The sequence below is a fragment of the Melanerpes formicivorus genome, unplaced genomic scaffold, assembly GCF_026170545.1.
Source record: "Melanerpes formicivorus ecotype bairdi unplaced genomic scaffold, bMelFor1.0.p_v2 SCAF_58, whole genome shotgun sequence".
NCBI classification, from domain to species: Eukaryota; Metazoa; Chordata; class Aves; order Piciformes; family Picidae; genus Melanerpes; species Melanerpes formicivorus.
The window spans coordinates 18,518-30,240 of NW_027142410.1; the positions used below are offsets into that span (position 1 = coordinate 18,518).

An 11,723-nucleotide genomic window follows, 5' to 3' on the forward strand; every position below is an offset into this window, starting at 1 on the left:
ATTGAGAGACAGTTGCTATTTCTGCTTCAAACCACACCCCACACCCCCCCGTGGCTCTGCTCAGGATGTGCTTTTCTCCTCTAGAAGCCTTTCTACAGAACAGAGGGGGGTCACGTCAAGGCCTTTCTGCACACAAATCACTGCCCTTCTGCAATCTCTCAATAAGCAGCACCGCTGTTCCTCTGCTGGAACACCTCACACTCACTCTTACACTTGCCCGGGGCTTTCCCTCCCCTCCAAGAACGTCCTGGCATTTCAAACATTTGGCATTTCAGGTCTGCAAGCAGCCTTTGTGGGAGGCTGCCCTCACCCCTCCCTCACTGCTCCTCTGCTGTATCCTCGCCCACCCCGCTGTGGCATCACAGAAGGAAAGACAGCCGAGCGGCTACGCTCCTGTTCTTTTTATCACCCCGAGCCGGGGACAGCCTTCTGGGCAAGGTTTGCAGCTTCAGCACACAGCTGAGCTTCGCTCTCACCCATTAAACCCTTTGGTGGTTTCAGCTTCCCGAGGATGTGTCGGCACAAGTCCTTGTCGGGGCACCGCAAACAGGGAGAGACAAAGCTCCGAGATCCAGGAAGAGGACGGCTGAGCAGACACCCCTAAAGAGAGAAACTTCATCAGCTGAACCTCACACTTCTCCCAGCTTTGCAACAGCAAAGAACTTTGTGAACAACACAGTGCTGCTCCTAAGGAGGTCACCAGCTTGCAAGTTACAGGAGAAATAAAAACCTTTTTATTACAGAAGCACTGGCAAAAATTTACGGACAGGAACAGCAGACGAGCAAATTCTGCGATTGAGCTAACGACAGACATCAGGCCTAGGATCTGGCTACCCTGACAAAGGATGCCAACAGGACAGAGTGAGGCCTCAGCAGCACTCCCAAAAAGCCCCACAGAGAGCCACAGGCTCTGGCCCGTGCCCCACCTACGGGCCGGCCCTCCTGGCAGCAGCGCAACACCACCTCTTCAGGAGCCCAGGGACTGACCTCAGCCCCCTAAGGGCCAGGCAAGGTTGGTTCCTGTTAGCTGCCTAAAGCAGCCTCCCCAGCCCTGCTTACAGGGACCTTGGGCTGCTGCTGGGGACAGAAGGGGGATGGAGGGCTCCACAACTCGTCACACAGGCCCCGAGCACAGGGCTGTTAAGCTGACAGGGTGCCAAGGGAACAGGCTGCCATGAAGGCACAGACCCAGGCCCTGAACTACAGGGTGGGTCACCTTGCCGCAGCAACACGACCCAGCGGCTTCGCTGCGTCCGACGAATAAAAGGAGGAAGTTCCACAGGAACAGAAGGGAAAACCTTTTCACTGTGTGTGCCAGAGCCCTGGAGCAGGCTGCCCAGAGAGTTAGTGGAGTCTCTGGAGACATTCAAAACCCGCCCCAGGTGATCCTGCACTGGCACAGGGGTTGGACCGGATGCTATTTTGGGGTCCCTTCCAACCCCTAACACTCAGTGATTCTGTGATTAGCTATGCTGGTGACAGAGTCTCACTGAGTGCTCTTTAAAATGTTTTTCTTTTCTTTCAGCCTAGGAGTTTCATATTTAAATAGACCTTCTGCTCTGTCTTCCCCCTTCCTTCTTCCATCTTGCGTCTAAACACTAGGAGAGCTTGATGAGCTGTATCCTGGGCGTCCCAACGTAACACATCTCAACTGCATACATGGATTTTGTAATCTTTTGCCCCATTGCTCGCACAGGGTGGATTAAGTTCATTACTTAGAGCTTGTCAGGACAGCTGTTGAAGTGTCCTGTGCAATGCAGGAGGAGTTGAATCCCATAGGAAACCACATTACTGTGCTTTGTCAGCCTGGTTATGGTCAGAAACCTCCTTCATTTTTTTTTCTCTTGAACAGATATATCACATGAGTCCCCAGAATTAATTTGCCTCTTCTCATAATTATTTCTTTAAAACTGTCTTAGAAGTGTCTCTGTCCTTCCCTCTCTCTAGATACTGGCCTCCTGAGCCCACGGCAGACTTGCACAGAGCTACTGCGAGCACCACTCTGCACGGCCTCTGGGGGGCTTTCAAGCACAGGCACCCCAGGAGAATCCAAACCTAACCTTGCAGCTGGCCTTAGAGCTCCTCTTTGGAAAACTGTCGCTGCCAGGGCCCACAAACCAACGTCCTCTGTCGGCAAACCGGATGTAAGGGCTGAAAAGTGTCAACGGAAACCGTAATCGGATGGCCCAGGAAGATCCTGCCGGTCTGAACACACCAGACCTGGAATGCACAAAGAAACTCTGTTAACAACTGCCTGTGTGTCTGCTCATAGCTTGAGGAGTAACAGAGCAGAACCAATTCCCAAAAGGTTTTCACTGCGTTCCCAGGGCAAGTAGAGGCTTGCTCTGGCTGTAGTTAATACCTAGAAATTCCTATCAAAATCTTTGCAGCACAACAAGAAAAAAACCAAACCAACCAAACCACAAACTGCTTTATATTATTAAGTAGGAACTCGAAAGCTTACAGGAACTGTGGGGATTTTTTTATGACAAATTATTCCTTTTCTTTTTTTCAGTGAGCAATTGGGTTTCCAACAGCTCCACATTCTGACACCAAAGCACCCCGCTCCGTGTCAGGGCTTGTGGCTGAGGCCGAATACAAATCTGCAACTGGTCCTCAGGCAAAGCAGTTAAGCTCCCTGAAAAAAAAGGAAAGAAAGCAAGAGTGAGTCAACCATAAAAACAAGACCTAACCAAACCCCCAAAGCCATTTTGTCAGGAAGTCGCCTCCACTATCACCCGCCACATGCTGAAATTCCCTTCCCCTGGGGCTCCTGCTTGGCCCACAGCTGGGGAACATAAAGCAAGGCACAGCCCTGTGGGTACCTGCTGCCCTGGAGCCACCAAAACCGGAGCACCCAGTCACTACCAATCCCACAGCAGACCCAAGATACAACAGGGACTCCATAGAGACTCCAAAACCTCACTGAGAACCCCCCAACTCCTTCAGGACCCCCACAGATTCTCCAACTTAGATGCCCACAAAACCCCTTTGGTTGCACCCAAACCCCCCATCTGAAACACCCAGCTCCACTTTAGGTACCCCCAGATGCTTCCAATGTCCCCAGACCCGCTGGTGGACCAGCCCAGAACCCCCTGACACTATCCCAGACCCTTTCAGGGGGCTCCACACCCCTTCTAGATGCCCACAAAACCCCTTCACACGCCAAAAGAAACCTTTACCTGCCTCCAAACCCCACGTGGGGGCCACTTAGCAGCGGGTGGCAGCAACCAAGTCTGTTGCTCTCACCAATTAAACCCTTTGGTGCTCTCAGCTCTCTGACCCTGTGTCAGTGCAAGTCCTTGTCGGCCGGCACCTTCGTCCTGATCCAGGCGGAGAGAGAACTGCCAGGAACACAGCTTCGCCGCTCCGCTTGCGGCACGCCTGCTGCCGAGGGCAGCCTCGTCCGCAGCCTGCCCGAGAGGAACACGGCCCCCGGGGCCGGGGGACACACAAAAGCCTTCCACAAAGGTAACAAGGGAAGTCTCTTGGCCACTCTTCACGTGCCGAGTGCGATTGTCATGCGGAACACACCGCGGCATCTGGAACGAGTTTAAGTCCAGGTCTGTGGCAGCACAGAGGTTCCTGGAATATCCCGGTACATCGATCCACAGGAGGTTGTCTTTCGGTCCCCAGTCTGATGCTTGGCAGCACAGCCATCACACCATTTCTCTCGAGTGCTTTGAACTGACAATTCATGCAGGAGAATAAAACCAAACAGGAGTAAGCAGCTTGGAAAAGAACTTTGATCATCACCAGGCCCAGCAAGAGGACACAGTCTCAGGCTGCACCAGGGGAGGTTTAGGCTAGAGGTTAGGAAGAGGTTCTGCACGGAGAGAGTGATGGCCCATTGGAATGGGCTGCCCAGGGTGGTGGTGGAGTCACCATCTTTGGAGGTGTTCAGGAGGAGACTGGATAGGGTGCCTGGTTGCTTGGTTTAGTTGATTAGGTGGTGTTGGATGATAGGTTGGACACGATGATCTTGAAGGTCTCTTCCAACTCGGTCTGGTCTATTCTATTCTATTCCGTTCCATTCCATTCCAACACCATCTAATCAACTAAACCACGGCACTGAGTGCCTCATCCAGTCTCTTTCTAAACACTTCCAGTGATGGTGACTCCCTGGGCACCACCTCCCTGAGCAGCACATTCCAAAGGCCAATCTCTCTTTCAACCTGCTCTATTCTATTCTATGAAGACCTTCTTCCTAACATCCAGCCTAAACCTCCCCTGGCACAGCTTGAGACTGTGTCCTCTTGTTCTGGTGCTGCTTGCCTGGGAGAAGAGACCAACCCCCACCTGGCTACAACCAGAACTGAGGGGACTGCAATCCTTGCAGCTTCAGCTTTCCTTCTCTGCTACTTCTTTTTTCAGATGGATTGTTTTTCAAAGGGACTGCTGGACAGCAGAACAGGATGGATGGCTGGGCCCCAAGAGCGGTGGGGAACAGAGTTAAACCCAGCCGGTGGCCGGCCGGGCACGAGTGGTGTTCCCCAGGACACCCCTTGTGAGAGAGTGAGTCCAGAGAAGGGCCACAAAGCTGGTGAGGGGTCTGGATAACAAGCCTTACGAGGAGTGGCTGAAGGAACTGGGACTGTTTAATCTGCAGAAGAGGAAGCTGAGGGAATTAACGTATGGTCTGGCTTCAGCTCTCAACTACTTCCACGTTGAGCAAGGACAGCTTGTACTCACAGAAGGCACTGGCTGCTTGGGTTCAAGGTTCCTGCAGAGCTCAGGCTCTCTCTCTTGATTAGTGAGGTCGTCCTGTCACCTAGGCAGAGAGAAGAAAATGCAGCTATGAAATTAGACCACTGGAATCGTGAGACTCGTTCTGTGTGCGACTCCAGGAGAATCCAAACCTAACCTTGGAGCTGCCCTGAAGAGCTCCTCTTTGGAAAAGTCTCGCTGCCGGGCCCCACAAACCCCACACCCTCTGTCAGCAAACCGGATGTACGAGCTGAAGAGTGTCGACAGAAACTGTACGTGGACAGCTCAGGAAGATCCTGCCAGTCCCAGCACACCAGTCCTGGAATGATCAAAGAAAGTCCGTTAACAACTGTCTGTGTGTCTGCTCATAGCTTGAGGAGAACCCCCCAACTCCTTCAGGACCCCCCCAGACTCCCCAACTTAGATGCCCACAAAACCCCTTTGGATGCACCCAAACCCCCCATCTGATACGCCCAGCTCCGTTTTAGGTACCCCCAGACGCTTCTAATGTCCCCAGACCCGCTGGTAGACCAGCCCAGAACCCCCTGACACTATCCCAGACCCTTTCAGGGGGCTCCACACCCCTTCTAGATGCCCACAAAACCCCTTCACATGCCAAAAGAAACCTTTACCTGCCTCCAAACCCCATTTGGGGGCCACTCAGACCCCTTAGCAGCGGGTGGCAGCAACCAAGTCTGTTGCTCTCACCAATTAAACCTGGATGTTAGGAAGAAGGTCTTCATAGAATAGAATAGAGCAGGTTGAAAGAGAGATTGGCCTTTGGAATGTGCTGCCCAGGGAGGTGGTGGAGTCACCATCACTGGAAGTGTTTAGAAAGAGACTGGATGAGGCACTCAGTGCCGTGGTTTAGTTGATTAGATGGTGATGGAATGGAATGGACCGGACCAGGTTGGAAGAGACCTTCAAGATCATCGTGTCCAACCTATCATCCAACACCACCTAATCAACTAAACCATGCAACCAAGCACCCTATCCAGTCTCCTCATGAACACCTCCAAAGATGGTGACTCCACCACCTCCCTGGGCAGCCCATTCCAATGGGCAATCACTCTCTCTGTGCAGAACCTCTTCCTAACCTCTAGCCTAAACCTCCCCTGCCACAGCTTGAGACTGTGTCCTCTTGTTCTGGTGCTGCTTGCCTGGAAGAAGAGACCAACCCCCACCTGGCTACAACCTCCCTTCAGGGAGTTGCAGAGAGCAAGAAGGTCTCCCCTGAGCCTCCTCTTCTCCAGGCTAAGCAACCCCAGCTCCCTCAGCCTCTCCTCACAGGCCTGTGCTCCAAACCCCTCCCCAGCTTTGTTGCCCTTCTCCGGACTCCTTCCAGCAACTCAACGTCTTGCTTAAACGGAGGGGCCCAGAACTGGACACGGGACTCAAGGTGTGCCCTAACCAGTGCCAAGTGCAGGGGCAGAATGACCTCCCTGCTCCTGCTGGCCACACTGTTCCTGATATTGGCCAGGTTGCCAGTGGCCTTCTTGGCCACCCGTGCACGCTGCTGGTCACGACCAGAAGACAGGGATCAGAAGAGTCTTCGGCCAAGCTGTAAACCACTTCCTAACATTCAGCCTAAACCTCCCCTGGCACAGCTTGAGACTGTGTCCTCTTGTTCTGGTGCTGCTTGCCTGGGAGAAGAGACCAACCCCCACCTGGCTACAACCAGAACTGAGGGGACTGCAATCCTTGCAGCTTCAACTTTCCTTCTCTGCTACTTCTTTTTTCAGATGGATTGTTTTTCAAAGGGACTGCTGGACAGCAGAACAGGATGGATGGCTGGGCCCCAAGAGCGGTGGGGAACAGAGTTAAACCCAGCCGGTGGCCGGCCGGGCACAAGTGGTGTTCCCCAGGACACCCCTTGTGAGAGAGTGAGTCCAGAGAAGGGCCACAAAGCTGGTGAGGGGTCTGGATAACAAGCCTTACGAGGAGTGGCTGAAGGAACTGGGACTGTTTAATCTGCAGAAGAGGAAGCTGAGGGAATTATGGCGTGGTCTGGCTTCAGCTCTCAACTAGTTCCACGTTGAGCAAGGACAGCTAGTACTCACAGAAGGCACTGGCTGCTTGGGTTCAAGGTTCCTGCAGAGCTCAGGCTATCTCTCTTCATTAGTGAGGTCGTCCTGTCACCTAGGCAGAGAGAAGAAAATGCAGCTATGAAATTAGACCACTGGAATCGTGAGACTCGTTCTGTGTGAGACTCCAGGAGAATCCAAACCTAACCTTGGAGCTGCCCTGAAGAGCTCCTCATAGCTTGAGGAGTACCAGAGCAGGAACAATTCCCAAAAGGTTTTCACTGCATTCCTAGGGCACTTGAAGGATTGCCCTGGCTGTAGTTAATACCTAGAAATTCCTATCAAAATCTTTGCAGCACAGCAAGGAAATTGAGGGATGGGAAGGCAATATGTACTTACACGTTAGGCAAGAATTGGCTTTGCAAACTAATCTCTCTAACTGTTGGATATGCACTGAACTTCCTCGAGGCCAAATGAGGACCCCTTTATTTGGGGAAGCCTCAATGAATTGGACTTGGGGGGCATCAGACTGGGTGACTACATCTGAAAGTAACTTCCACAAGTGTCAGCATGGGAAAGATAGCTCAGAAAGCCTGGGTCCAAAGTTTGCCTTAAGAAAATATAGTATAGGAATATACTGTTGGCTGTGAGAAAGGGGGGAACTGATGAACAGAAAAGTCTCATTAACAGAACCACAGAGTTGATAAGAATTTTCCGCTTGTTAGCTGAAATGCTGGGACGCAGGGAGGGGGAGAGGGGCTGGCAGACAGCCTTTGGATAGAGAAGGAATAACAGGATTTGTCAGTGATTCACTTCTGTTAGTCTTGGACAAGATGCTCTTTTGGATAAGACAAAGGACACCTGCATGATATGTGCACTTCTGCTCTTTTAGAGAGATAAGCTTTGTATAGATAGGCAGCATCTGGACCTCTGTCATTATAGACAGATAACTTTTTGTATAAAAGTTTGCCCAAACCTCTCTGAAGACACACAGCTCTTTTGAAATGATCCTACCTGTGTCAGGCGCCAGAATAGAAGCACGATACAAGAGACTTACTGAGTCTCTTGTGTGTCTTTCTCTAAGTCATTATCAACGCTGTTTGCAGCACAAACCCAAACCCAAACCCACCCCGAGACACCCCCAGCTCCCACGGGAGCCTGCAGAGACCTCCCAAAGGGTCCGTCGGAGGTGCCCAGCTGCCTCCCCACGACCCTTGACCCTTTCCGATGGCCCCACGAGAACTTTACGTATCCCCAGACCCTTTTAGGTGTCCCCAAGACCTCCTCCGTCACCCCCAAAAGCCCTGCCGATGGCCCCAGACCACCTTCAGACGCCGGAAGGAACACACCTGGGAGTCCCGGGCCGGCAGCGACACCGGGACCGGACCCGCTGCGGCGCAGGCGCCGTGTCCATAGCGACCACCGGGACGCTGCCCCCCTGGCGCGAGCAGAGCCGGGCTAGGGCGCAGGCGCCGGATCCATAGCGACGCTCGAGTCAAGCTCTCCGCCCTCCGCTCTTCCCCTAAGAATTTTCGAGCATTCAGCGCAGTTAGGCTGCAGAAATTAGCTCACCCAGGGCGGCACACGCCGCGGCACGGCTGCACTGCCGGCCATTACACACCGGGTTGAGCACTGAGCTCCCACGGGGCGGTATACGCCGCGGCACGGCTGCACTGCCGGCCATTACACACAGGGTTGAGCACTGAGCTCCCCCGGGGCGGTATACGCCGCGGCACGGCTGCACTGCCGGCCATTACACACCGGGTGGCAGCATTGAGCTCCCCCGGGGCGGCACACGCCGCGGCACGGCTGCACTGCCGGCCATTACACACAGGGTGGCAGCATTGAGCTCCCACGGGGCCTCTGGGTACGGTTGAGGCAGCAGCCGCCACCCCCGCAGAGCCCCGCCGGCCAAGCCCGGACACGCCCCCCTTCCCCCCCCAAAAGCCCCGCGCTGCCCCGCCGGTGGCCACCCCCCCAAGCCCCGCGCAGCTCCAGCGGCTGCTATAGAGAAACCCCCCAAAGCAGCAGAGACTGGCACTGACCTGGGACACAGCAGAAGAGCTCCAACCTCTACCAGCCACAACCCTGCACAGAGCCACTTTAAGCATCTGGCGCCATGTTGTTGAGGGCGGTGCCACGCGGGGGGGGGGGCGGTGCCACGCTGGGGGGGCGGTGCCACGCTGGGGGGGCGGTGCCACGCTGGGGGGGCGGTGCCACGCTGGGGGGGCGGTGCCACGCTGGGGGGGCGGTGCCACGCTGGGGGGGCGGTGCCACGCTGGGGGGGACGGTGCCACGCTGGGGGGGCGGTGCCACGCTGGGGGGGGCGGTGCCACGCTGGGGGGGCGGTGCCACGCTGGGGGGGCGGTGCCACGCTGGGGGGGGGGCGGTGCCACGCTGGGGGGGGCGGTGCCACGCTGGGGGGGGCGGTGCCACGCTGGGGGGGGCGGTGCCACGCTGGGGGGGGGCGGTGCCACGCTGGGGGGGGCGGTGCCACGCTGGGGGGGGCGGTGCCACGCTGGGGGGGGCGGTGCCACGCTGGGGGGGGCGGTGCCACGCTGGGGGGGGCGGTGCCACGCTGGGGGGGCGGTGCCACGCTGGGGGGGGCGGTGCCACGCTGGGGGGGGCGGTGCCACGCTGGGGGGGGCGGTGCCACGCTGGGGGGGGGCGGTGCCACGCTGGGGGGGGCGGTGCCACGCTGGGGGGGGCGGTGCCACGCTGGGGGGGGGCGGTGCCTGCGTTGTGACCTCACGCTCAGCGTTCCACGGGTTTTATTCCCCTCCAAGACAACACGTTGAGTTCTGAGCAGCTGAGGAGCCCTGGGGAACACCTGTACAGAAACGTTCCTCCAAGAGCTGTCAGAAAAACGTTCGTTCCGCCAGCACTGCCGGCCGTTACACACCGGATGGCAACATTGAGCTCTCCCGGGGCGGCACACGCCGCGGCACGGCTGCACTGCCGGCCGTTACACACAGGGTGGCAGCATTGAGCTCCCACGGGGCGGCACACGCCGCGGCACGGCTGCACTGCCGGCCGTTACACACCGGGTGGCAGCACTGAGCACCTCCCTGGGCGTGGGCAGCAGCCGGGCCCCCACCTGGCTTTTATTTTCCAATGCTAAAAGCCTTTTAGAAGCAGAGAGGGCAGACAGGGGTCGTTTCCAAAGCTTTCTTACGCACCAGTCACTCCAAGCCCTCCCTCTCCAGCTGCAAACCAGAGGTTTGCCTCCGCCTCGCCTCACCCCAGTACTTACACTTTTAAAGATAGTGTGGTCCCCTCGGAGAATTTTCAGCACTTTAGGGGGGGGGCCCCCAGCCCTCGCTCACCTGCTCCTCTGCTGCAGCAGCCCCCTGCCCCACGTGGCAGAACCAGCCCACCCACAATCCCCCCACTCCCTTTGAGTCGCCCCCAAAAAGGCACAAAATAAAGCAAACTGCCCAGCCAGCACCTCCTGCCTTTCACAGCAAGGACTGAACATTGCAGCTTTGGCCAAGACCATCAGCCCAAAGGAAGGCCTGGGCCCTGAGGAACTAAATGCAAGTGAACTATCTGACACCACCACAGTCCTGTGAATGTTGCAAAGCAGTAGTGCATGCGGTATAATAATTCGAAAGTTAAGGGCTGCTCAAGCTTTACACAAAGTATCCTATTCAGTTTTGGGTTCCACTTAACACAAAGTAAAAGTATAAAAGGTCAGAGGGAAAGCCAACTCTACCTCTGAACTACAGCAAGAAATACTGGAATCAAGGGGCCCTTTCTTCTGCTACTAATAGATGAAGAGAACATGAAAACTGATGGGCTAAACCAACAGGGCAAGATTAGAATAACTAGTAGAGAGAACGGAAGATACAAAGCTTCAACTGCATCTGTTTAGCAACGACTCCTACCAGATAACTTCCATGCCATAACTTTGCTGATTTCAAACAAGCCAGCTGGTGAAGCGTCTCGCTCACAGGCGGCCGACGAGGAGACGTGCAGAAGGCAGAGGCGAGGGAACAAGTCCTGAGCTTTGCTGCAGGCTGTCCTGCGGCTTCCCCTACCGACTCTTTCCCGTACACCACCGCAGAAGGAGTTGGGTGAATTTTGTCTCAAACCGGCTCCTAAGACAACCTCCGCTTTTTCCCTGGGTGCCTACGTGGGTGTTGCTTCATCTTTCCCTCACGCTCGGTACGGCATTCGGGTGCAGAGCAAGGCTCTGGACAGCCAAACCGAACTCCTGTGCTGAAGAAAAGGAAGCGGAAGCACAGGCTGAGCCCCTGAGCTCTAAACATTCACTGAGCCCCAGGAAATGCCTGCATGTGCTGGCTGCTGCCACCTCCTCGTTGCCCCGGGCCTGCTCATTGGAGGCTGCCTGGCAAAAGCACCTGCCCCCACTTTCCTCGGCGTTCTTTGAATACCCAGGTTGGAAACCTAAGAGGTAGCGTACTAATTGGAAAGCATGTTCCAGCGGGCGTGGCTGGAGGCTGGGCGCCGCCGCCGCTTTCTCTGCTCCCCGCCCCTCCTTTGCGCGGCCCCTAATCACGTGACGATCGCTGGGCGAGTCTGGGTGCTGCTGGGTTCGCCCTGGGATCGCTGGGCGAGTCTGGGTGCTGCCGGGTTCACCCTGGGATCGCTGGGCGAGTCTGAGGGCATTGGGGTCAGCCTGCAAGAGCTGGGAGAGACAGGAGAACAGCTCGTGAACTGGGAGTAGACTGCTCCCGACCGCGGCAAATCGACACCCACCCCCCCCCCCCCGCCGCTGGTGTTTCTCGGCCCCCCCCCTCGCTGCCGCCCACCCTCAAACCCATAGCAGAGTCCTGCAGCAGGCACAGAGCAACTCCAGAGAGCAGCAGAGTCCACACCGAGCTGATGCGGAGCGGAGAAAGCAGAGGGGACGAGGATTACGCTGGCTAGGTCGGAGCCGACGGGGCGAGGGCGGCGCCATCTTGGGAAGGGCAGGCGCTGTCACGGGGAGGGCGACGCCATCTTGGAAAGGGCAGGCGCTGTCACGGG

At 56.2% G+C, this 11,723-nt stretch overlaps 1 long non-coding RNA gene across 1 annotated transcript; it reads right to left on the reverse strand.

Moving 5' to 3' along the window:
* On the reverse strand, nt 1-8,824 carry LOC137452709 (uncharacterized). The gene is made up of 8 exons (XR_010990149.1): nt 8,777-8,824; nt 6,768-6,846; nt 4,865-5,026; nt 4,693-4,771; nt 3,183-3,687; nt 2,465-2,638; nt 2,061-2,220; nt 1-600 (listed from the first exon to the last, which is right to left on the reverse strand). It is a non-coding gene; the product is annotated as an uncharacterized lncRNA (long non-coding RNA).
* Nucleotides 8,825-11,723: the final 2,899 nt, after the last annotated feature.